A 25,552-nucleotide genomic window follows, 5' to 3' on the forward strand; every position below is an offset into this window, starting at 1 on the left:
TTTTGGATTTTTCACAAGTCTAGTAATTATGAAGTAGCATCAGCTTATCAAATGACTTAGCATTTTCACTATCTACCAATTGAGTTCTATCCACCTATAGCTCAATGTAGTGATATTTAAAAAGATTTGTGAAAAATAAGATTACCCTCGAAAATCAAATTCTTCTTCTGGCGTATCTTCTATGAAAGACTTTCTATCCTGTTGAATCTCCAGCAACGAATTCCATCAATTTTTGCGATTTATCTCCGGTGTCAGATAGGAGAGGAATCGACTATGCACTGCTTATTTACCTGCAATAAGGTAAAAGAAGTATAACCCAAAAACTCATTTGTAAATGTGACTATAGGAGAAGAGAAAGAGAAACTCTATCGGTGCTGGAAAAGGAAAAAAGCTTACCTATCAGAGAGTAGAGGTGACCAACAAAACTTGCTCTTGGTTGGAATTATGTGCGGAAATATTTAGAGAGTTCGAAACTTTTTAGTCTTTGAATATGAAAAAATTCTACCGGAAGAGACAAACCAAATTTCTCGAAGAATATTGATGGAAGTGGTGACTATTCCCCCAATTTCCTTCTAGTGAAAGGCTAGGGATTAAAGTCCCTTTTAAATCTTCTGTCCTGTTATTATACCCTTTATAATTCTTCCTTTTATTATGGTGCTATATAACTCAGTACAGGAGTTAATTGGGAGTTTTTCGATCTTTTTTTTTGTCCTACATAAATTTTTTGTATTTCTTAAATTATGAAATGAATACCACTTATTTTGAAAAAAAAAATGAGAGGCGAGAGCTAAACTTAACGCTTAAAAATAAAACAAAACAAAAAAATACAGAAATATTGTGTGTGACCTTTTTTTATAAATTATAATAAACAGATCAGAAATACAGTCTCATCTTCCTTCACTTCTTCTTTGGTTTTCCCTTTTCTTGAACATCACTTTTAACTCCTCATCTCATCACAGCGACTTTGAACAAAATGGCAGGGAGATCTTGTGCACTCACTCATCAACCACTAAATACGCAAGTATTTTATTTATTGTTTATTATTATTGATAGTTAGTTATTGTTATTATTTAATTTTTTTAAGCTGAAAGGAGTAAAAAAACAGTTTATAATTTATTAATATTATTTTATTGTTGATTAGTACAAAATAAAATAGTTGTTATTAGTTGATTAGGACTAGTTAAAGAAAATGATTTATTGTTGTAGCTGTAGTGATAGTACCAGTCTTGGTGTTAGTTAAGTGTTGTTAGTATATATTATTAATTAATTATTAGTATATTTTTTTGGTAATTTTAGTTTTATTTTTTTTTTTTTTTCAAAATCAGAATTATTTCTTTAATAGTTGTTAGTATATATTTTTTAGTAATTTAGCTTTTATCTTAAAACTTTATTAAAATATATTAGTTTTGATTATTATTAATGTTAGAAATTTCAATTATTATTAATTTATATTTTTAGTTATTTTAGTTTTATTTGAAATGTTTAACAGTAAAAATGAACTATTATTAATGGTTAGTACATATTTTTGGGTTTTGTCTTGTATTTTAATTATTTAAAAAAAGAATTAATATTAATTAATTTTATCATATATTTTTACTGATTTTAGTTTCATTTGAAATATTCATTAAAAAAATAAAAACAGAATTATTATTATTAATGTTTAGGATATATTTTTAGTAAATTATCTTTTATTTTAAATATTTAATTAAAAAATAACAGTATTATTAATTATTAGTATATGTAAGTTTAATTTAGTTTTACTTTAAATATTTGTTAAAAAATAGTATTATTAATAATTATTATTATTAGCAATGATCATTGCATATTTTTAGTAATTTTAGTTGTTTTTGTATATTTATTATGAGAAACAAAATTATTATTAATTTTTAATATATGTTTTTAAATATTGATTATAAAAGATTAATCACTAGTAAATAGAATATAGTTATCTTTAATTGTTCGTATATTTTTTTTATTATAGAGTTTAGGAAAGGCAAAGATGGAAAAACGTGATATCACATGTGCGGAAAATCATATTATAGAATATCTATTGTCGTATCTGCTTATCATCCAATAATATTATTTTTTTATAGGGAAATCATGAGGAGTCAATAGAATATTTGTACAATGTGTACAATGAAGGTTTAGGGGAAATTAGAGATATAACCATTAATGTTACCTTTTTTCATCAGTTGAAACATTTGGGATGAGTGGTATCATGAACCTGAAAATCAGTTTAAATTCGGATGGTTAGTAAGTTAAGGGAATGTTCATTTTGTAACTCATATAACCCATTGTACACATTGTATAAATAAACACCAATAACAACACAAAATAAATCTAAATACTATTCTATTAATAATATTAATAATACTAATAATATTTACAATACTAAAATAATAATTACAATAATAATAACAAAAAAATTACGTACATCCATGATATCAAAATTCAAACTATGCATAAAAGATGACTTTGTTAGGGCGTTTGGAACTTCTGTCATATCACCTTCGTCCATTATACCATTTTTTCTACATTTTTAACTAGACCAATACTTTGATCATTGTTTTTAAACTCTTTATTGTTTTTAGTAGTATTATAACATGTCCAATCTATATTGAGCTCTACAAAATTAACATCAATGATTTTTTTAAACTCAATATATAACTCGATAAATGAGATTTTTGCTTTAATTTAATGGTAGGTCAAAAATATTTCTTGTAAATACTAATTTTATGTATTAGCCACATGCATTATTTGAAATTAAACAAAATCATCAAATACTAACACACTACCTATATAAAATATTTGTCATTTTTTTCAACATTTAATAATCTACACTTTAAAAAAATACACTTTTAAATCCTTTTATATATTATTGAAAGAAAAACAATAATACCACCATTCTCACATAAAATAAAATTTACACTCTCATATATATGTATGAAATAAAATCTAACTATTATTATAGTATATTTTTAACCTAACATCATCCTCGATTTTATACATTCATTGTACTCGCTCACAAATTTTTCGCTCTTATGACCTCCCTCAAAATGAAGAACAACTTCACTTCTACTCTTCTCAATGCGTTTCAGTACAATACTACTGTCACTCTTTTTATAGTTGGTGTTATGTATTTCTATTTATATATACCAGCACAAAATATCACTGACCGTTTTACAAAATGTCATTGACTTTTTGACTTTTTCTATAACACATTAGTGACATTTTGACTAACTTTTATTTTAAAATTCGTTTAATTAACAAAACGGTAATGCCGTTTTTAGATTTTAAAATTTTTGAAAAACTATTTTTTATTCAAAATGGTACTAACGTTTTGTATTTTAAAAAGTAAAATTTTTTTAATAACAGTATAAAATTCACATGCAGAAAAGATAATGAAGAATATCACACATTTTTTAACAATGTCAAAAAATTGAGCAAAAAATATTGGCCATTAAATTAGCTATATAAAATACTTGTTAAAATAATAAATTATATATTAAAAATGAGTTAAATAATACGTATATTTATATACTAATATATAATAATTTATTTAGTAGTAATTTTTTATGTATATATAATATTTTTTATTTCTTATTTTTATTTTTTATCATATTTAACTATTAAATTTCAAGTATTTATTGAAAAGAGATTTAGTAGAGATCATAATAATAGTTGAAAAAGTATGTTGTGATTAAAGAAAATTTTATATATATTTTCAAAAAAATTATAGATATAATTTGATCTCATATATATAATATACATTTAAATAATTTTTCTGTAAACATGATATATAATAAAATTTAATAATATTATTTGATCTATATAACTCACTCTACTTACTAAAATAAGGTTTTATTTTTGTTATTATTGTTATTGTTATTATATATAACATACATTCAAAAAACATGTACATAACAAAATGAAAAGTTACCCTGGCGGTAAGCTTGGCTTTGATAACAGTGTATTTTAATATTCAAATGGCCCTTTTTCATGTATTATTGTATAATAGATCTATTTTATATACTATTAAGACATAAAATAATTATATATTTAAAAAATTCAATGTGCAGTTAAAATTTGGATAAAATAAGCTTTTGAAAGATGCATTAAATATATTTTATGATTACACAATGTAGTTCATGAGAATGGAAATGAATCAATATATTAATTATCTAATGTTTAATTCAAACATGATACTATATATTCAAATAAAATTAAATATGTTGGGAGATTTATTTTATGTGTTGAATACATATACAATTAAGCTTATTATGCAGCAATATATATATAAGAAATGGTAATTTAATCCTCTAATTTTCGGAGGGTACAAGAGTAATTGCATTTTCGTCTCTCTTGTGTGTTGCCTCCTCCTCTTTTATGTCTTCTTTATCAACTTTTTTTTCTTTCTTTCTTTAACTTTAAAAGTTAGATTTAGCTCATTTGTATTTAAAGACATGTTTTAAAAATATAATAATAAAATTTTTTAATATTTTTAATGTAGAGCAATGCTAGGGGACCAGCAACTTTTGCGATTATTAGCCATCAATTAACCATCAATGATGATTTGATGGTGTGAGATTGGTGTGAGATTTCATCCAATGGCTCACCTTTGTCTGCTGGTTACATGCTGGCCAAAATTCAATAAAATTGCTGGCCCCCTAGACTTTCCCTTTAATGTATTCAATATATTAAAAATATAAAAATATTTATTTTTTAATAAAATTTATAAAATATTTTTTATAATATTTTTAACATATGTTTTTAGGATACAAGAAAATTAATAAAATTCTAAAATTTTATAAAAAGAATAAAAAAAGAAAAGTGTATAAGAGAGATAAGCTTTTGTATTTTTAAGATAAACTTAAAAAATAAAAAAAACACAAAAAAAATTAAAATGAAACGGAATTTTTTCCATGATAAACACAAAAAGTTTATTTTACAATAAACACAAAAAAATTTAATAATACTCAATGCTATAAAAAAAATTCGATATAACTACTTATTTCAGTGACCAACTAAAATTTTACATGACCAATTTGTCTCTAATTTGCTGCTAAATTTAGCATGACCAAAATTTTTTTAGTCGCTAAAATTTAGTAGTCCAACGCGCTTGTAGCTTGTTTTGTTGTCTCATAATCACATACATCAATTTGTTATTTGATTATGTTATGTGTATATTAAAATTAATTATTAAAATTAGTTATTAGTATAAAATATATATTAAAATATACATATACATTTAAAATTGCGTACACCCCTTTAGATTTTTTCATGCTCTGCTAGAGTTTCATTACGTAGTTTTTATGATTTTGTTTTTTTTGTCCTTTTTTCGTCAATTTTTTTCATTCCTTTTTACTTTCTTCTTCTAATCTTTTTCTGTATCTAATTCACTCCTACTTGGTTTTCTAATTTTCGTTTTCCCTTCTAATTCATTCTTACGCTGGTTTTCTCTTCTAATTCATTCTATTTTCTAATTCACTCATTTTATATATCTCTTTTTTTAATTCATCTCTTCTTTTCATGTATAGGCACAATTTTGGGGATTGTTCGAACAATACAAAATATTTGAGGTTGGGCGAAAATTGGGTGGGAGATTTGGACAAATTGAAGATGTTACTCTGTTTGAAGTGAGAGGCAAAGATACACGCATAGTGAAGGATAAAGTGGAACTGAACGGTGATAAAAGAGTGAGGGATACACTGAAGTTGCTTGATCCTAATAAGAAAATGCTAGAAATTGGAGTTTGCTATGAACGTATAGGAGTGTTCTGTACTTATTGTGTGAAATTGGAACATGAACCTAAGAACTGCCAATCTTTTATTGATGATTCTGCCCAAAATAATATCAAGGAAGATAGAGTTGGTGAATGGCTTAAGGTAGATCAAGTCAGAAGGTGTTTAACTGAAAAGAGAGCTTCCTTCAATCTTAATCAACCTCGGGATGGTTCTGTTCCAGCTCAACCGAAGAAAAAATCTCCACCTACTTGACTTTTAGATAGTTTCTCAAAATTGAATGTACAAGATGATCAGAAAAAATAGAATAAGTAAAAAATTGCTGCCAATTCGAGTTCTAGAGCTGAAAATGAGAGTGAATTAGATAACACTGGTACCGCTACTGGTACTAATGCTTCTTCTATTGTTTTATTGGAGATATCTTATCCCCTGAATAATGTCCAACACAATAACAGTGTCATGTCCAAGTTTAGAAGGAGAATAAAAAACTAAACCTGAAACAACTTGCCAAAAAGTTCATGATAAGTTTCAAATGGAGGAGTGGAGGTAACGTTACTGAAGATATTTCAAAAAAGATTTGTTTCAATGATATTGTCTCTGATGCTATGACAGTGGAGGGTGCCCACCTTGAAGTCGCACCCAACGAAATATGAAATTGCTCTCGTGAAATTGTCAGGGTTTAGGGAGACCCCTGACAATCCACAATCTTAAAGGAATTTGTAAATCATACTCCCCCGAAGTTTGTTTTATTTGCGAAACAAAAAATCAATCTCGACAGTTGAAGAAAAATTAACGATTTATTGTAGATACGGATGGATTATCTGGGGGTTTGGCAACGGCATGGAAGAATGGTTGTACTATGCAGATTTTACAGTATAGTAGATTCTTCATTGTGGCATCAGTTTTGATTGCTGATTCTAATAATCCCTATGGTGTTCTAGGTGTTTATCTCAGTTCAAATGATCAACATAGAATGGGTGATTTTAATGCCATTTCTTATCAATTGGAGAAAGTAGGTGGGGGTGTTAAATCTCCTTCTTCTATTAAAACTTTTAATAGTTTTATTGATGATAATTCCCTGATTGATATTGATATGGTCAGAAGACCATTCACTTGGTCGAATAGGCGGTATGGTGATGAGTTGATGCAGGAGAGACTGGACCGATTTCTGGTAGGAGTTGATTGGCAGTAACTCTATCATAATGCATCGGTTCTTAGACTGTCATAATCAGGGTCGGATCATTCTCGTATTCTCTTAGACTCTAATCCAAGAAATGAGAGATCTAAACGGCGATTCAAATTCCAAGAAAGATGGTGTTCCAATGATGAAATAAGGCAGATTGTTAGAGAGGTTTAGTATGAACAGATTGATGGTTCAGCCATGTATATCCTAGCTAAAAAAAATAAAGCATTATCAGCATAAGATTGCCAGATGGCAGCAAGAAAATAGATCTAATTCGAAGGTGGAGATTGATTCACTACAGTCTGAATTAGAGGAACTTTGTTTAGTAGGAATTTATGGAGGCGACATCATTTCAGAAACTAGTGGACAAACTTGAGAAATTATTGCAAAATGAGGAATATTATTGGAAAGACAAGTCTAGAATCAAATGGCTCAAATCTGGTGATCAGAATACAGTTTTCTTCTATCAGAAATTTAGAAATCAAACCCGAAGAAATAAAATTTAGCAACTAACTGGCAGTGATGGTGAAATGGCTACTTCAAATGCTGGTATTGCTTCTATAACGGAATCTTATTTCAAAGACATCTTCTCCTCCATTTGTCATGAGAACTTTGAACTTTTGGTTACTGATTTTGAACCTAAGGTTATAGCTCACATGAACCGTAGACTTTAAAGACCAGTGACTATGGAAGAAATGAAATGTGCAACATTTAGCATTCATCTATAAAGTGCTCCAAGAGATGATGACATGACTGAAAAAATTGGAGTCTTACCTTCTTGGGGATGGAGGAGCATACTAGAAGGTCAAAATTTTGTTGAAAAAGGTCTTAACTGGCTTGTGTACTGAAGAAAATATTCGAACCTTTGAGGACCCTTGACTGTCTCCTCTATATCCTTTAATAATTTCTGATATGCCAAACAGACATGTTATTTCTGAGTTGGTTCTAAGAGTTAAAGACTTAATTACTAAAAATAGAAATTGGAATCTGAATGTCATTCAAAAATTATTTTTCCAAGACGTTGCAGACAGGATTTTGTCAGTCAAAATTCAGTAGAGTCGGAACAAATTGCAATGGAATTCGAACAAATCCAAGTAATATGATACAGCTTCAGGTTACAGAATTGGCTATTTATTTCACCATCCGCCTCTGCAACTTTGCCCTAATTATATGCAGCGAAAAAGGTCGTGGATTGATCTATGAAAGTTGAACTTGCCTCACAAAATTAAGCTATTTATCTGGAAAGCTCTCTATGGTCGGCTTCTAGTGCTTGCTCAAATTCATCGCCGCATCCCATCTATATCGCCAATATGCCCCTGCTGTCATGAAGCAATAGAAATAATCACTCATTGTTTGATCGATTACTCTAGAATTAAAGAAATATGGTCTCAGAGTTATCTTCGTGACTGTGTTTTCCCTCAGAGCTCTAACGATTTTTGGACATGGTGGGCTGCATCAATAGAGATGCTTAACCCGTTGAAGAATGCTGACCGTAATCCTTAATTTCTAGCCATCATTTGCTGGAACTGCTAGAAAGCTCGCAACCAGTTAGTTTTTGAAGGTTCTACTTCAATGTCGTCTGCCATTCTAGCAAGCTCTGTCAAGTTGCTCTGTAAAATCCAAAGAACTCCTAGTTTTGATCGTCATCTCAATGAGGCAAACTCTTAGTTTTATTCCATTTGACTTATTATTCTTTCTTTTCTAAGATTTTTTTTATTTTTCGACTTTGCACCGTTGGATGAATACCTTCACTGTATTGTTTTGGAGAATCTCCACCTTTTATTATGATGTTCTACTACATCTTTGTATTTCATTTTTCAATAATTAATGAAATGTAACTTACTACCTTTGGAAAGAAAAAGAAATATACATATACATCTATTATATATTATTAATTTTATAACTGAAAAATATGCTACATGTCACTCCCTTATTATAATTAAAATTAAATTTTTTTTCCAAAATTAAAGAGTTTTTCCTCCTCTCTCTCCCTTTCTCTATCTCTCTCATTCATTCACCCACTCTATTTTTCTTATATATCATTATCAATGACTAATTACAAATTTGACCATCAAAATATGTAACATGATATTTTCTAATTATATTTAAATTAAATTAAAATTAAAATATTAAAATTGAAATTAAAATATAACCATATTATATGTTATATATTACGAACTAATTTAATAACCAAAATATGTCACATGACGCTCTCTTATTAAAACTGAGAGGAAATATTTTCCTCCAAAATTAATAAACTCCCTTCCTATATTCTCTTATCTACCTCTCTCATTTTTTTTTCTATTTCTCCCTAACTTTTTTACTTTATATATAATTTATAATTTATATTTTATATTAATATTTTGACAAACTAAAATGTGTCACTAGATGTTTCTTTATTACAATTAAAATAAGATTTTTCATTTAAAATTAACAAACTCCCTCTCTCATTCTTCTTAATTATCTTTCTCTCTTTTTTCTTTATTATCTATTTTTCTCTACCTTTCTGTTCTACAAAAAATAAAATTAACAAGATAATATAATTCAAATTAAAAATATTATTATTATATGTATATTTTTTGTTTAGTTTTTAAATTTTTACTATTTATCTTTCTAATATATATTTTTACTTTTCTTCTTTCAAATATTTATTACATATAATTTGGAGAGAATACTAATGTTGTGATTAAAATTTAGAATCAAGATTCAATTGTTTAAAAAAAATAATTTTCAGTTAATTTTATAACTATCAAGATAAATTTTTTTATGCTAATATCTAATTATATTTTTATATACATACAGAAAAATATATTATTTTTAAATAGCAAGCATAAAAATTAATTATTTCTATTTGTACAATAGACTTAATACCTAATTAAATGTAAAAGTATACACATTAACTTCTTTTAAACTTTAGATAATGAATCTTAAAATTAATTATTAGTAAAAAATTAAACTCTTTCACATGAAAATAATAACTAAAAATCTTATTATTTGATTTTTTTTATCTATATGGAGATTCATGTCTTCTTAACCGATGAAAATTTTTGTCCCTTACGACCCTTTTGTAAAAGTAATTTAATTCTATAAATTTTTTGTGCCATAATCTATAATGTAATGACAAAACCGATATAATTTTAAAAGATTTCTATTTCTGTAATATTATTACGGATAAAAATATTAGTTGAAAATAAATTAAACCATACATATATTTATATACAAATACATTAATAACTAATTTTAGTTGCTAATTTTGATGTACAAATAACATTTTTTTATTGTTATTTCATGGTCCAACTTTTATTTATTTATTTCATGTTTTGACTCGATTGTTGCTGCTATGGTCTAACACTTCATGTTTTGCACATTAATAGTAGATAATTAAAAAATGACGTGTATATCAAAAATCAATAATCAAATAATAAATTATTATGTATTTTTTTAGTCTAATTATTATGTATTTATATATAAATATATGTGTTATTTAATTTATTTTTAATATATGTTCATATCCTAATCCAAAATATAAGCCAAATCCAATACAGTTAAAAGGCCCAATCCAATAAGACGGCGTCGTCCACGTATCCGACCTCTTCTAAGAGGTCGGAACATATTAAAACAGGCAGTTCAAACTTAACTAAGTGAGTTACCGCCTCCCGAAATCTCTCACCCATTTCTAGAAGAGAGATCTCAACAACCTTAAGATAAAGAGACAGTTATCTACCATCAGAAGCGGAATTACTTCAGTGGGTTATTGGTTCGTCCCCTATAAATACGCTGATACACTTAGGTAAATTGAAATTCCAATACATTTAAGCCTGCTAAGACCCTTGCTGACTTAAGCATCGGAATATTTTGCAGGTACCACCCCCCACCTTCCCACACACAAGTTAGACAACGGTCACAGAACGTGAGCAAAGTCAGAATTTGCTCCATTGAGGATTCGGGCCTCACATACAAGCCTAAAAGCAATCCAGTTTCAGGTAATCCTCAAGATATTGGCACCATTGCCGGGGACCTGGAGATCGATGCTGAATGGTGGATGACCAGTACAAAGATGGACGCACAGCATCTGAGTCAGAGCAAGAATATTAAGACATGGTCAACAACAACCAAGCCTTAGTAATACCCCAGCCAAGAAGGGAGGAGCTGCATTAGGAGGGCCCCTCCGACAACCAAAGAATAATCACATCCGAAGTTCGCCTCCCCGAAAGGGAAAGACAGCCTCATGACGCTGACCTCATGGGATGGCTACAAGGACATAAGCGCTGACTTGAGCAGCTGGAACAGGAGTTAGAGCGACAATGCGAAGCGGATGGAAGCTTGAAGAGAGAGATCAAAAGGCAAAAAGAGCTGGAGGACAAGCTCTCAAAGCTAGAATCCAACCTTCGCAATAAGGATTCTCGTACTACAAGGGAAGATTATCCACTGAGAGGAGAAGATCCATTTACTGAGGATATCATGAGGGCTAGAGTTTCCAAAAACTTCAAAAGCCCTGACATGAACCTGTACAACGGGACAACCGTCCCAAAACACCACCTCAACAATTTCAAAAATCGAATATACTTAGCAGACGTCTCGGATGTTACTTGCTGCAAGGCCTTTCCAAAAACATTGACTAAAGCAGCTATGAAGTAGTTTGATAGCCTGTCCCCAAGGTCGGTATCTAGTTTCGACGACCTCTCGCATAAATTCCTTACCCAATTTTTTATATAGAAAGACAAGGTCAAGCATGCTCCCAGCCTACTCGGAGTAAAATAGGAGGTCAAAAAACCCGTAAGAGACTATATGGAGAGATTCAACAAAGCATGCTTGAAAATTCAAGACCTGCATATTGAGGCGGTAATAATGGGACTTGTCAATGGCCTCTAAGAAGGACCCTTCTCCTAGTCCATATCAAAGAGGCGTCTGACTTCTTTGAACGATGTATATGAGCAAGTTGAAAAGTACATCAATATTGAAGAAAACGCAGGTTACGAGAGCTAATTTGGCAATCACGGCACCCTCAACAGCTGAAGGAGAAAGGGGGGAGCCCAAGAGAAAAGAAAAAGTTGGACCCGAGATGCCCAGAAGATAGCACACTTATACTCCTCTACAAGTTTCTTTAGTGGATGTCTACAGGGAAATCTATCATACCGAAAAGCTTCCTTCCCTGCGTCCCATTAAGAACAAGAAAGGGGAAAGTCGTAACAAATATTGTGAGTACCACAAGTTGTACGGACATTCCCAAATGATTGCTACGACCTAAAAAATGTGATAGAAAAGCTAGCCAGGAAAAGTCGATTGGATAGATATCTCATGGAAAGGTCAGACAATCAGGGAAAAAGAAAAAGAGAAGATGAAGACCACAAGCAAATAGGTCAGCCCCCCGCAAACTCCAGAACGACACATTCATATGATATCAGGAGGATTTGCTGGACGGGGGCTGACCAAGTCGTCTCGGAGGAGGCAATTAAAAGCAGTTTACCAGGTCGGGGATAATGGACCCGACCTCCTTACAATCTCCTTCACCAGAGAAGGTGGGCAGGAAATCATACCCGGACATGATGACCCAGTGGTAATTACAATGATCCTCGCTAATGTTCATCTGCACAGAACTCTGGTGGATCAAGGGAGCTCACCCGACATATTGTTCAAACCGGCATTTGATAAGCTGGGACTAGACGAGAAGGAGCTAAAAGCCTACCCAGAAACACTCTTTGGGTTGGGAGATGCTCCTGTCACGCCACTAGGCTTCATCTCCCTACACACAAATTTTGGAAGGGGGCTGAAGTCTAAGACCCTAAGCATCGACTTCATTCTCGTCGATGTGGTCTCCGCTTATAATGCTCTGATAGGTCGAATGACGTAAAATTGGTTGGGAGCAGTTGTTTCTATTCCTCACCCCTACATGAAGTTCCCAACACAAGAAGGGATTGCTACCATAAGGGGAGACCAGAAGATGGCGAGGAAGTATTATAATGAAAGCCTAAACCTAAGGGGTAAAGGCAAGGAAGTCAATACAATTGAACTCAGAGGAGTTCAAGTAAGGGAAGAATTATGACCACAACCGGGAGGAAAAACATAAGAAGTCCAGATTGGGAAAGAAGCCAGGAAAAATACCAACATAAGAGCTAGTTTAGTAGAAGATTTGAAACAAAAACTTGTAAAGCTCCTACAAGGAAACTCCGACCTCTTCGCCTGAAAAGCCTCCGACATGCCCGGAATAGATCTTGAGCTTATGTCGCACAGGTTATCCGTCTACCCGGGATCCAGACCTGTCCAACAAAGAAGACGAAATCTCGGACCAAAATGAGCACAAGTGGTCTAAGAACAAATACAATCCTTGCTAGAGGTCAGGTTTATCAGAGAAGTCAAGTACCCAGTCTGGCAGACAAATGTGGTATTGGTAAAAAAACAGAATAAAAAGTGGAGGATGTGCGTCGATTACACCGTTCTTAATAAAGCATGTTCAAAAGACCCATATTCTCTATCCAACATTGACTCCCTAGTAGATTCCAGCTCAGGGTACCAGTATCTATCATTCATGGATGCTTACTCGGTGTACAACCAGATACCGATGTATAAGTCGGATCAGGAGAAGACATCTTTCATTACACGTAGAGCAAATTATTGCTACCCGATCATGCCATTTGGATTAAAATATACAAGACCACCTATCAAAGGTTGATGAATAAAGTGTTCGCACCTCACCTCGGAAGCCTAATGGAAGTGTATGTGGATGACATGCGGGTAAAGATCAAGGATGAGGCTAGCCTCTTAGCCGACCTTTCACAAGTCTTTGATACTGTAAGGAAGCATGGGATGAGACTAAATCCTACCAAATGCACTTTCGCAGTGAAAGCTGAAAAATTTCTAGGATTCATGCTGACACAAAGGGGAATTGAGGCTAACCCCAATAAGTGCAGAGCAATCCTAGAAATGAAGAGTCCGACTTGTTTAAAGAAAGTCCAGCAGCTGAATGGTCGCCTTGCAGCTCTATCTAGATTTTTGGCAAGATCAGCATTAAGATCCTTACCACTTTTTTCACTACTTAGAAAAGGATGCCAGTTCAAGTGGACCCTTGAATGTAAAGAGGCCTTTCAAGAGTTCAAAAAGTTTCTGAGCCGGCCTCCTATACTTACTCGGCCAAAAACAGAGGAAGAACTCGTATTATACTTAGCTGTCGCTGAGAAGGCTGTGGCATCAGCATTAATATGAAAAGATGAGGTCGGACAGCATCCCATCTATTTTCCATAAAAAACTTGAAAAGTTTGCGTACACCTTAATTATAGCATCTAGAAGGCTCCGACCTTAATTCCAGGCTCATACCATAAGAGTCCGAACAAACCAGCCTATGAAGCAGATCCTTCAGAAAATGGATATTGTAGGCAGAATGGCTCAATGGGCTATAGAGCTATCTGAGTTTGATCTGAAATACAAAACTCAAACAACTATCAAAGCCCAACATCTCACCGACTTTGTCACAAAATACACAGGCGATCAAAGTGAGGACTCCACGACCTGGGAGCTCTATGTAGACGGATCCTCTAACAAGGTCAGAAGTGGAGCTGGCATAATATTGGTTAATGAAGAAGGTACTCAAATAGAGGTATCCTTGAAATTTGAGTTCCACGCTTCCAACAACCAGGCCGAATATGAAGCTTTGATCGCAGGGCTAAAACTTGCTAAAGAAGTCGGTGCTAACAAGGTACTAATCTTCAGTGACTCTCAAGTAGTAACTTCTCAAATTAATGGAGAGTACCAGGCAAAAGATCCCAACATTGAAAAGGTACTTGGAAAAAATGCTAGAGCATCTCAAGCAATTCCTGGAAACCGAGGTTATGCACATAACTCGGGAGCTCAACAACTGAGCTGATGCTCTCTCCAAGCTAGCAAGTACCAAGTTGGGAGGAAATAATAGGAGCTTGATATAGAAAACTCTCCAGAAGCCCACAGTTATGAAGATAGACAGTAAATTAGACGTCCTACATGTCTCAGGTTTAAACCTGGGATGGATGACTCCTCTAGTCGAATATGTGAAATTTGAAATCCTTCCTGAGGAACAAAAGGAAGGCCAAAAACTCAGAAGGGAAGCCCATAACCATACTTGGGTGCGGAGTATCCTTTATAGAAGGGGGATATCCACACCATTGCTAAAGTGTGTCTCGACCTCTAAGACGGAAGAAGTCTTGGAAGAAGTACACAATGGAATTTATGGAAATCACCTCGGAGCGAGATCCTTAGCCAGGAAGGTAATACGACCTGGGCTTTTCTGGCCGACTTTGCAAAAGGATGCTACCGACTTTGTTAAAAAGTGCCAACCTTGTCAGATGCATGCCAATTTCCACGTCGCTCCTCCCGAAGAGCTTATCAGCGTGACCTCTCTCTGTCCCTTTGTGAAATGGGGATTAGACCTACTCGAACATTTTCTCCAAGCTTTAGGACAGATCAAATATCTGATTGTAAGAGTGCATTACTTCATTAAATGGATAGAGGCAAAACCACTGGCCATTATCACAGCACAAAGAAGTTGGAAATTCCTTTACAGAAATATAATTACTAGGTTCGGAGTCCTCCACTCTATCACCACAGATAATGGCACTCAATTCATAGATTCCACATTTAGAAATCTGGTGTCCAGCATGAAGATCAACCAATGGCACTCAGTAGAGCATCCTCAAGCCAATGGATAAGCTGAAGCCGCCAATAAAGTTACATTGGTAGGACTAAAAATGAGGTTACAAGATACAAAAGGAGCTTGGGCCGAAGAGCTCCCTCAAGTACTATGGGCTTATAGAATAATACCTCACTCCACGACTGGAGAAACACCCTTCCGACTTGCATATGGAATAGAAGCCATGATCCCAATAGAGATCAATGAGCAGAGTCCAAAGGTGAGATTCTATTACGACGTTGACAACATCCAAGCCCAAAAAGAAGAGCTCGAGCTACTCCCAGAGGTCCAAGAACAAGCGCAAATAAGACAAGCAGCGCTAAAGCAAAGAATGGAAATAAGGTATAACCAAAAAGTCATTCGAAGAAGTTTCGCTACAAACCAATATTTTGAAAATCGGACCGGACTGACTGGTTCAACTGGGTTAACCGGAAACCGGTCACCTAGCCAATCCGGTCTACCACCAAAATTGCTTTGTAAAAAGCCAGCCGAACCGGTGGTTAACAGGCGAACCAGGCAAACTGGCCCAGTTTTTGCAAGTACCGGTTCTTTCCCCAGGTAATGAAACGGTGTCGTTTGGCTTTTAAAAAAAAGAAAGAAAACGAACGGTGAAGAACGCGTGTTGCAGTCTTGCAGCCACTTTAGACTTTACCCTAAATCCCTAATCAGCTAATCTCTTCGAAGAACACCCCCACTCCAAACCCTAAGCTCTTTGTGGCTCGAGCTTCTGCCTACAAAGGACAACCACTACCGTGATTCGAAGCAGACGTCAGAGCAAGCGCCACTGTCGCGGGTCATCGTCTCACCGTCGCGGGTCGTCGTCTCACTGTCGCGGGTCGTTCTGTTCTCTACTTCGAGGCTCGAGCTTCTGGCCTTCTATTCTCTACTTCTCTTGTGGTTAGTCATGGGCTTCTGGCTCTTCTTCTATTCTTTCTATTTTCATTTTTTGTTATGGGCTTCTGTTCTTCTATTTTTTAATTTTTTAATTTTGTTTATTATATGATTAATCAAATATTGAATAAATTTGATGTATGTTGAATTTGAGAATAAATTTGATGTATGTTGAATTTGAGAATTCTGCTATGCTCTGTTCTTCAATTTTTTTATCTTTTCAATTTTGCTCTGTCCTTCATTTTTTTATCTTTTCAATTCTGCTCTGTTGAATGCCATGTGAATTGTATGAAGTATGAACTATGAATTGATATATTGGTTTGGATTCTGGATTGTTAGCATTCTGAATTTAGATGCAACAGTCACAAAATGATCAGCAACAACAACATAATGCTGTACAAGAATCTCAGACAGGTTCCTCTCGAGGAAAATCTGACGCGACTGGGGAATATTTCACTGTGAAATATGATAAAAATCATAAGACACAATATACATGTATCTTTTGTTTGAATACTTATAATGGAGGAAAAATATATAGGATGAAATATCATCTTGCAAAAATTTCTGGACAAATTAAAGTATGTAACAAAATCACTGAAGAAGTTGAACTTCAATTCAAAAGGATTCTGATGGAAAACAAAAAAATAAGATGAAGAAAAGAAAATTTGAGGAGGAGTCTTATGGTGGTGAAGCACCTGCACAAGAGACTGAATCGCCTAACCCTGTACAAGCTGTTATTCCTACGACAACGGGAGACAAAGGAAAGAGAAGAGCTGTAGTAGCTACACAAAACATTATGTTTGTCATTATGTATATTTTGATTTCTTTAGTTATAAACTTTGATATTTGAAGTTGTTTATGATGTTTTAATGATAAATTATGTATTGTTCATTTTGTGAAATTGTTAAATTTTAAATCTTATTAGTTTAAAAATTATTGAATTTAACCTTTTAAAATTATGTATTGAATTTTTTATAATTTTACTCTATATTTAATTAAACCGGTTGAACTATGGTTTAATCCCAGTTGAACCATTGAACCATTGAACCAGTCACTTAACCGGTTCGATAACCGGTCCGATTCTCACAACCTTGCTACAAACGACTTGGTTCTCATTCGAAATGACATCGGAGTAAACATGTTGGGAGAAGGGAAGCTCGCTGCAAACTGGAAAGGACCTTTCAAGATAACTAAAGTCTTGGGAAAGGGTTACTATAAAGTGTCTGACTTAAACGTTGCTGAGTTCCTAAGGTCGTGACATGCTTGCAATTTGAAAATATATTATAGCTAGAAGCATAATTCGTTCCCTGATGTACTCTCTTTTTCGACTTCATGGTTTTTTCACAAGGAGGGTTTTCTTGAAGGGGGTTTTAACGAGGCATCAAAGCGGGGGATAGGGGCACGAAAATTATTTCCTTAGTAGCCAGTGTCTTTGTAAAGTTACATTTCATTAATGATAATACCTCCCTTTCTTAAAATTTCCATTATTATTACTACGATACGCACTGACTTAAGCTCGAAAAAGTGAAAAAATTTGACCTAGGTGGCTAACAAGATAAAGCGACGAGGTACAAGTCGGTGTAAAGAGGTTATAAAAAACCGATCATAACAACCCGATCATTGAAAGGCAAATGGCTTAGGAGTTGGAAAGCCCTCGAGCAGAGTAAAATGCATTGCAAAAATAACCTAAGTTATGAAAACGATTCAAAAGGAAAACAAATTGAACGTTTATGCCCGATTAATAGGAAACGAAAAGTCCTTGGAAGGTAGCTACATAAAAGTTTTCATAAAAACTTTGTGAAACAAAAGCCCTTAGAAGCTATTTGGCTAAAAGTTTTGCAAAAGGCATTCATAAAAGTCTTACAAAACTAAGTGATATCAAGAAGAAGCATTGCTCCCACCAAAAGGCTTTGCGAAATAGCAAAATATCTATCATACCAGCATTCACGAATATAAGAAACAACTACTTTGTTAAGAGTCCCATGAAAAGGACTAAACATCCAGAAAAAGCAGTTGTTAAAGATCCCTTTAAAAGCATCAAGAGTCAGAAAAACATAAGCAAAAAATATTCAGAACATACATAAAAACTGTTCATAAAAAGGTCCCACAGATCTGGCCTTAACAGGAAATATTACTTAGGGCCTAAGAGAGATTTAGGGTCATCAACAGGAGAAGGGGTCAGGTCAACCACGGGAGTCGAAGGAGTCAGAGGAACCTCTTCGGTACCAGAAGTTGGAGCAACCTCGGGAGGAGCAGAAGAGCTCGGTAATAATCCCTCGGCTGATCTGACCTCATTAAAAGGAGATTCCACCAAGCGTTGTCTGGCCGTCTTCAGCTCGGAATCGGTAGGGGGCGAGGAGGAAATACAATTTCACCATTAACAACAACTTTGTCAGGGTGAAGAGGTGACAGGTCCAAGTCAGGAGCCAAAACTCGGACTTGTTCCTTCAACATCTCGAACACCGCCTCGGTGCCTTCAACAACAGATTCCTCCAAATCCTGGTACCCCTCCTTGAGCCGCTCTAGTTCATCCCTCAGTTCCATTTTATCTGAAAATAAATGAACGTAGTTCTGTTCGGCCTTCTTCTTTAAGCCTTCAACCATAGCACAAGAGGCCATCAGCTGCCTCTCCCTCTCACGAGATTTGGAGAGCTCATCTTTTAGCCGGTCCCTCTCCTCTTTCAACCTCTTCTCATCCTCTCGGAACATAGCCAATTGGCCTTGAAGAGACTCCAAAGAATGCTGAGTAGCACCCAAAGGAGTTTTCTCCAATTCTTTGAGGAGAGAGGTACAAACTCCAACAGTACGAATCCCCCCCCGAATCAAGACTTGAAGGTGAGTTCAGAAGGAAGCATCATCCATAGCAATAGAGCTACGGGGAAGAATTTGCCTCTCACTGAACTTCACCCCGTCAAAGCTAGTGTTGCTAACAATAGAAACACTAGCCTCCGAGGTCTTGTGCTTTTTTGAAATAGGTTTCGAGGAGGGAAGAACTGGAGGGGTAGGGACAAAAAGAGGAGGAGGGGTATGAAGATTTACCGACTTGGCCAAACCAGAAGAGGTCGTCCCTGCATCCGACTTCTGTGGAGAAGGAGTAGCCGATATCCCGCCTTCCTGCAGCCGAGCAGCTCAGGCTCGGGCGTTCCTCTTAGCCTCCTGCACTTTCTGGTACGCCTTAGAACTACCTTTCATCTTATCTTAAAAGGAAAATTGGAAAGGAATAGCATACAAGTCAGAAGAACAAATCGGAAGAAAAACAAAAGTACCTATAAAATCAAAAACAAAAGCTACTTAGCTCGATCCGGACATAGCTCGAAGTTCTGAGAAGAAATTTTTTGGTTTCGAGGTTTGGAGCCCGTCCCCAAGCCTCTCAAAAAAAGTCAACTACAACCTTTTCTACTACATTCAAATCTATTAAATTGTACTTCTCTACAGGGGCTGCCTCTGCCCAATATAGTTGGAAGCCGGGCTTATTATTTTCATTTAGAAAAAATGGGTGATGGCTTTCAACAGCTCGGACTTTGAAAAAAAAAATTTTTAAATCATGGAACGACTCATCAAAAATGGTAAATACCTTCCAACCTTGAATAGCTCAAAAGAGATCCACTGCTGTTTGTTTTGAGCACTAAAAGGTCTGGTCAAATGAAAAAGATAGAAAAAGTCTCTCAAAGAGATTGGAAAATCGAGTTCACGGCTAACAAGCTGGTAAATTTTGAGAAACCCCCCAAGAATTGGGATGGAGCTAGAAAGGAGCCACCCTACAGTGAGAACACACCTCCATTTCAAAGGCGGAAAAAGGGAAAGTAACTCCTAGACGAGTAAACAAGCAGTCATACATGAAAATAAAGTGGGATTCCGACTCGGTCACTCTCCCACAGCAAACCCGATCCTCAGGGTCAGGGGCAATTATTTCGTATTTAGCTTCGTCCTCAATAGAATTACAGATTCTATGATGCTTACGAAGTTCTTCTACGAAAGCACTATCAACAAAAAGGTTGGATACGAGAACAGAGGAATCTACCCATCGCAACAACTTTTCAGAAATCTGGGAAGACATTTTGGAAAATAAAAGTTGAAAATATAAGAAGGAATACCTACATTACACAAAGAAAAGAAACGATAAAAAATAAGTTTGAAACAAAGCAGTTCTCTTCAAATAAAGCAAAAGAACCATCAACAACCACAAAAGAAACGATTTTTGTAAAGAAAAATCTCAAAGTTCTCTACTGTGAGCAATGAAGGTGCAACTAAACCTACTCAGAATCTCCCTCTCAATCATTCAGTTCACTTAACAGAAACAAAAAAATGCTGTAAAAGCCAAGAAAGGAAGAATGCAGCGAGAAACTATCATTTCTGGAGAAAAGGAAACTGTTAGCAGAAATGGGGTGAGCAAAACACCAAAGCACTAAGATGTGTGGATAAAAAAGAAAGCGTGAAAGAAAGTTCGAAGAGAAGACGAAAAAGAAGAAAGAGAAAGAGGGGAAAAGTATTTATAAGATACCAGGGGCACAATTGTAAAATAGTCCACTCATTGAAGAGGTGCGCCGTTACCAATGTAACTGCCTTCCACGTGTCGAAATTGAAAAGCCAACGCACACGATGGTTGGCAACCTGAGATCACATTGGTTTTCAATAGACTTGAAAAAGGAGCTGCTGATTTACGCATCTCCGACCTTATCTAATACTCGAATCCGACTCAGATAAAGAGATCGAACTCGAGTAGGGGCATTGTTCATACCCTGACCCAAACTATAAGCCAGGACCAATACAGTTAAAAGGCCCGATCTAGTAGGACGGCCTCGTCCATGTATCTGACCTCTTCTAAGAGGTCGGAACAGATTAAAACAGGCAGCTCACACTTAACTAAGTGAGTAACTGCCTCCCGGAATCTCTCACCCACTTCTAGAAGAGAGATCTCAACAACCCTAAGATAAAGGGATGGTTATCCACCATCAGAAGAGGAACTACTTCAGGGGTGGTTATTGGTTCATCCCCTATAAATACACTGATACACTCAGGAAAATTGAAGTTCCATACATTTAAGCCTGGTAAGACCCTTGTTGACTTAAGCATCGGAGTATTTTGCAGGTACCACCCCCACCTTCCCACACATAAGTCGGACGACGGTCACAAAACGTGAGCAAAGTCGGAATCTGCTCCATTGAGGATTCGGGCCTCACATATAAGCCCAAAAGCAATCCAGTTTCAGGTAACTTTCGGGACAATATATATTTTATAGGTTTGATTATTGTGTTGGTTCCTATATGTTTATCAAATTTGTAATTAAGTCTCTATACTTTTTTCTTTTCAATTGGGTCCTTACACTACTTTTAAGTTTGTAATTAGGTATTTTTTACATCAAAAATATTAAAATTAAATGAATATTTTTCTCAGAAAACATACAATCAAAGTTTTAATTAGGTTTTTAATTGTAGATATTTCAATTTGCAAAGAAATATTTAGTTAACTCTAATATTTTTTACACTAGAAAAGACCTAATTATAAAATTAAAAGTAATCTAGGAACTTAATTTAAAAAATATATAAAAATCTATGTAAAACTATAGAGACCAATAAAATAATTTTGTATTTTAATATATATTATATTCTATATAAATAACTAATTTGTTAGTTAATTTTTGTTCTATATATAACATGGTTAATAATTAATACATACACTAATTTTATTTTATATATTGCAAACTAATTTTACCAATTACTGACTATTTTTTTAATTTTGATGATCAGCTAGCATTAATAGAATTATTGAGGGGTATCGTCAAATTATTTGATCAGCAATCATGGATACTCTTATTCAGTTCTTTAATTTCCCCCTTAATTTGCAATCATTGGAAGTTGCATGAATTTGCTGATGAATGATATACCATTGTTTTTTTTTTTTCCTCAACTGAGACGATATAGTTGTGTATATGGAATTGAATTTGGTGATAAAACAATACCAGTGTTGAATTTGGTTTTAAACAATACCATTGTTAAATTTGAAAATTGTGAAGTTGAAAATGTTTTTTCATCTTAAGTGTAAGAACTAGAGATATATAGCACCCCAATAATTATTGGTCACTAAGATAAATATTGAATAAGGATTTGGTTTAAGGTTCTATGTTGGGATGCTTTACTACTGTATGTGCTCTCATTTATTTTTAAGATGATGATGGAATAGAGATGAAAGGACCAGAAAGAATTTAGTTTGAATCTATAAAAATTATAATTTAGACAAAATTGGAAAATTAAGGATATGTTGAGAAGGATGCCATCAGAACTAGATACCATGATCTATGAGTGCGACTATATTATATTATCATATTGATTTAGATCCAAATTATATGATCGTCAAATTTTTTATGAATGCATAATTTTAATTCATGGATGCACTTTGGTGATCTGATCTCTATGTTGTTGGGTTACGTTGTTGTGTTACTACGAATTGGTTCATATATATAGTCTTAAAATTGCAAAGTTAAATTAAACAAAGAAACTTTATATTGATCAACTTACATATAAACTTTACCTTATTCATATTAAGTTTGGGGATAATCCTAAGTTTGGTTATTCAAAAACTGAATGATTATTGCTGTTCCTTCTTAAAAATCCAAAGTACAAAACAAACATAAGCAAGATGCAGAGATGATATAAATAAGGAAGAGGCAAAGAGTTTTAGTTATCAAATAAAATTGGAACCAATCCGATACACACTTGTTTACCAAACAGCAGCCTAGATCTTATTGGGGCCTTCAATAAGAATGAAAAAGTTCTTTTGCTGTATTTTTTCTATTTTTCCTTATCAGGAAGAAGAAGTTGACTAAGGAGGGAAAAAAAAAATAAAAGCAATAAAAAAAGAAAAAAAAGATGAGTCTGATATTAGAAATATAATTATTTACATAATTTTTTTATTAACTAAAATTTTTAAAAAAAATAATTTTATAATATAATTTTAAAATTAATTTCTGTGATCGAAAGGTATATTCAGGTAAACTTAATAAAAATTCTTACTCAAAAAAATATATTAAAAATATAATTATTTATGTGTTTTATTTTATCAACTTTAATTTTTAATAGGAGTGGTTTCAATGACAAGGGGAGTGCGGGAGTATGGGAATTAGAGTACCCATTTGGTGGAGAAAATGAAGAATGTAAGAGAGAGGTGTCAGTGTATTTTTTTTTTTTTTGGGATCTTTTTGGATTTTTTAGTTATTGAACATATTTGGTGGGATTTAAATAGTAAAAAGAAAAAAATAAATCATGTAGAAGAATGTATTAATAATGATTGAAATAAATGAAATATATATTGAGCTCTATTTAAGTGTGTAATGAATTGTACACATGTGTTAAGGGTTTTTTTTAAGAAAAAGTATAGGATACTAATATATTATCTGTCAATTTATTAATAATAATAATTAATTATTATATTTTAAATACATATATAAAGAGATACATCTAAAAAATATATTTATAAAAATATTTTTATTAAATACAGTTATAAAAATGACATTTTTATTAGATACATTCATAAATACACTTTCATTAAATATAATTATAAATAAGAGTTGACAAATATTGACAAAAATATTGTTAATAATATAACGGGATTGTTTCTTTAATAGCTAAGCTAAAAGAATTTTGATTTGGATAAAAAGAAAGAAAAATTTTTAGGATGTTAATGCATTAGGGAAATAACATTTTAATTTACCTTATTCATATAACAGATATTGATAAAACGGTATAAGAAATATTAGAGACTATTAAAATTTATTAATAGATATTAATTTTTTAATTTAATTTTTATAGTTTAATAATTTAATAATATATTTTATTTTATATTTTTAAATATTAATAATTAATTAATAAATAAAAATAATAAATTTTAATTATTTTTTAATATTTTTTGTATAATATTTTCTCCATACAAAAGAGAAAAGTATAAAATACTTAACAGAATATATTTTTCCAAAAAAATAAAACTAACCTGTATTTCGTGAATAGATCTGATCTCATTACGCCCTGATAGTTTCATTCTGATGTGCATGGATTTGATTTTCTATGTTATTTCGTCTCACAATAAAATTTTGACGTGACAGACAACAGTGACCCGTGCTAGTGTATCAAAAAATCCCACCACAAGTTCCAGTTTATGACATGCAATATTTTAATCAACAAATAGTCAAATACAAATCAACTTAATTATATATATACAAATAATAATATCTACTACAGTGAAGCAAGAAGATCATCAAACTTTATCACGAATTATGTTTACAGTAAAATTATCTACGACGAGCTTTTATATATATAATATATATATATATATATATATATATATATATATATGCTAAAAGTATAAAATATTATTAAAAATATAATTATTTATATTATTTTTTTATTAACTTAAATTTTTATATAAAATAAAATTTTTTTAACATAATATTAAAATTTTACGTATAAAAAATTTAGAGTTTGATTTTTAATAAACTTCAAAAATAAAAAATAATATAATACAAATAAAAAATTGATACAAAAATCAAATTTATAAAAATTCCAATTTAAAAAAATATTAAATATATAATTATTTATACGGCTTCTTCTTATTATTTTTAGAAAAAATTGTTTCATGATGAATATATATAATGATATTCGTATATATAAACATTCAAACAAAAAAATTGCACAAAATAATTAAAAGAAAAATGTGTAGCGGCACATCTATCTGATAAACTTATCTAGGTAGAAACTCAGTACAGTCGACTTCACGTAAAGTTGATATCTGAGCCGTTAGATGATTTGATTGATTTGACTAAATTTTTATCTAATAACTCTTATATATCAACTTCATGTAAAATCGACTTTACCTGAGTTTTCACCACTTATCTATCCTTCTTCAAATCCAAAATTCTAAATTATTAAATTAAACCAGAACAAATAGAGTGTGAATTATATGATACACTATTACGGATCACGATTGGATATCACATGATGGATGAACTCAAAATAAGAGATACGAAGAAGAAGAAGATGAAGAGGCATGAGCAAAGTAAACAAGGTGGTGTATACATGTTAAAGATGAGAG

At 32.8% G+C, this 25,552-nt stretch overlaps 1 long non-coding RNA gene across 1 annotated transcript; it reads right to left on the reverse strand.

Annotated features, from left to right (window-relative positions):
* On the reverse strand, nucleotides 1-24,712 carry LOC130947724 (uncharacterized). The gene is made up of 3 exons (XR_009072783.1): nucleotides 24,455-24,712; nucleotides 2,180-2,224; nucleotides 1-290 (listed from the first exon to the last, which is right to left on the reverse strand). It is a non-coding gene; the product is annotated as an uncharacterized LOC130947724 (long non-coding RNA).
* Between the last annotated feature and the right edge of the window lie 840 nt (nucleotides 24,713-25,552).

This window comes from Arachis stenosperma, chromosome 9, assembly GCF_014773155.1.
Source record: "Arachis stenosperma cultivar V10309 chromosome 9, arast.V10309.gnm1.PFL2, whole genome shotgun sequence".
NCBI classification, from domain to species: Eukaryota; Viridiplantae; Streptophyta; class Magnoliopsida; order Fabales; family Fabaceae; genus Arachis; species Arachis stenosperma.